Raw genomic sequence first — 2,888 nt, 5'->3', positions numbered from 1 at the left:
TGTTACTTTGGCTATATTTTCACACTTAAAACAATAATTTGGTATTCCTCTTGTACCATTGTCCTCTTTTATGCTAAGAAATAAATCTCCTCTCTCAAGTGGTTTCATTGTTGTCAGCATTAAGTCTGAGTATGATTCAGTGGGCCATATATCACTTAATTATCAAGAAATTACTTACCTTTAACAGTTTTGGTTCAACATACTTACCTGTTGATCAATACTTGCCTTAACCTTACACCAGAATTTTTATTTTTTTTTAGTTTTATTTAGTAACTTTCAGGAGGGTGTACTCATTTTTGCAACACAAAATGTTATCACTTTGATAAGAAAATTGTATTTTCTTGAATACTTTTAACATTCTTCTTTGGTAACTGATCAAGCAGACTTGCTGGAATATTATATCTCTAAAAAAACATAACATCTTCTAAGCAAAGAGTAATTGCTGAATTTGTTAAGTTTCAGAGGGGGTGTACTCATTTATGCTGTGCACTGTGTATGGATGGATGTTGACAATATTTTCTGACTTGATAAAAAGTGACATCCCAAAAAGAAAAATGTAACTAACAGTTTTCAATGTTCAGATTTCTGTTCTCGAAATGTGTGCATATGTAATAGATAAAGCCTTATTTGCACATTTCAGAACATTTTTAATACAATCAACTGGGGAATGTACAGTGATATCTAGTGCTTAAAATTTTGACCCTACAGATTATTCACCTGTAGCGTCTTGCCTTAAATACCACTGACATGCATAAACATCGATATGCTTTAGTCCAGAGCCTCAAAATGCCAAATGAAAGCCTGGAGTACTCTGTCATAACGCATTTAAAAATTAGCAACTCACTATCGCATCAAATTAGTGGAATTCTAAGTCATGTACTCCTAGATTTCTGCATAGAATAGTGCAGAATGCGTCAGTGTGTAATGGTTGAAAACACAGATATGAGATTTTTTTTTAGATCTCCAGGGCCTAATGTGCTGGAAACACAATGATTTGGTTCCGGGCAATATAGTCATAACCCCATTCCCCCAGGAATGCTACAGCACAAACGGAAAAGCTTCTTTCATAGTGCACAGAATTTTTCATACAAACTGTTTTCAACATTGATAATAATAAATGTCTCTTGAGCAGAAAATCATCATATTAGAATGATTTCTGAAGGATTATGTGACACTGAAGACTGGAGTAATGATGCTCTTGGTGTGAATTCTTTTTAAAAACATTAAGAACACTTACCGACCCCAAAATTTTGAAATGCAGTGTGTATGAATCCAGTCAAATGGAAACCGATTTGGTATTCATCATTATTTATTGACACGTCTAAGACAGTGGATTCTGGGAAGAACTAGGACTGTGCATGTGCAGACAGTGTGTAATTGCTGCATGTGGGTTGATCGTATTTGTCTAAAGCTTATTTTTATCTTCTTGAGGTGCATCTGAATCCAAACATAAACAAAACGCACATACTGTACACACACAGTGTATGCTCATTATCCTGATTACTCCAGCAATCCATTATATACAACTGTTTCTATGGTTGCTTAGTAACACTTTGGTGGCTTTTGATGTGAAGTGAAGAAAAAGATGGCAGAAAAAAAAGCAAGGGATCAGAGGGATTCATGCACTTCAACTCAACATATTTAAAAGGTAATTTGGTAACACTTTGTAATAACTTCCATTAATAAATCATTAACAAACATTATATAATGCTTAATGGACCATTAGTTAATATATATTCAAATAGTTAGAAACATGAGATAATGTGCTTGTTAATGTGTGCTAATTAACTTATTAAACATTAGATAATGATCAAACAAATCATTATTTCATGTAAGTTAAAATGATTACAAATGTCATTAAACTTTCAATTCCATATGATCAAGCACTTATTGAAAATCTACAAATGATTTTAACAGATGTTATAAAATGATTAAAAGCTTGTGTTAATGCTGCTATTGAGGTGTGATACGGGTAAGGTTAGGGACAGATTTGGTGGTATAGGTAGGATTAAGGGTTGGTTAAAGGGTCAACAGTGTACAGGGGTCAATTTGATTATTATAAGGGAACACGGTTGATAAATGAACAAGTATTTTCTTTTAAAACATTATTTGTTTCCCCCTGTTTATTTATGATTCAAGGAATATCCTGTTTAATGATATACTGTAGAGTATACTAATGTGAGTGTTGAGGCAATAAAAAAATGTGTTTATGTTTTTAGCAAGCATTTAGCTAAACTTAACCAGCCACCCTTTACACAAACCTTGTTACATAAGTCGAATGCACATAAAGATACTAAATGATTAGCAATCGTTTATAAACATTTACAAATGATGAATAGTTTCAACTTTAGATTGACTACTGCAAAAACATGAACAAATGATTTACAAATGATTAGTAAAGATGTGTGAATAGTGTAAATTCAGGTCTTTCAGAACACTTTTTGCCATTGAGATGACTGCTCATAAAGGTATTAATGATTAGTAAACATTTATAAACATTTGCAAATGATGAATAATTTCCACTTTAGATTGGGTTGGGTACTGTAAAAACATGAACAGATATTTAGTAGATTATTTGTTAAGATGTGTAAATAGAGGTCTACACAACAAACAAAGACCAACAAATGAAGATCATATGAACTGAAAGTTTACTGATATTTGTAAGCATTTCAATTTACATTAAATAATCATATGTTAATCATTAGGTAATGTTTAGGAAGTTCATTAATGTTAACGGTAATCTCATGCCTGGGCGGTAGGAAAACGATCTGACTTATATCAATATATATATATATATATATATATATACATATATATATATATATCAATAATATACAATTTATGGAAAAGCACAGACAGACAGACAGATAGACAGATAGATAGATAGA

Source organism: Sinocyclocheilus grahami, unplaced genomic scaffold (genome assembly GCF_001515645.1).
Source record: "Sinocyclocheilus grahami isolate Dianchi unplaced genomic scaffold, SAMN03320097.WGS_v1.1 scaffold132.1, whole genome shotgun sequence".
NCBI lineage: Eukaryota > Metazoa > Chordata > Actinopteri > Cypriniformes > Cyprinidae > Sinocyclocheilus > Sinocyclocheilus grahami.
The sequence above is the reverse complement of the archived record's forward strand: the minus strand, read 5'-3'. Positions refer to the sequence as shown.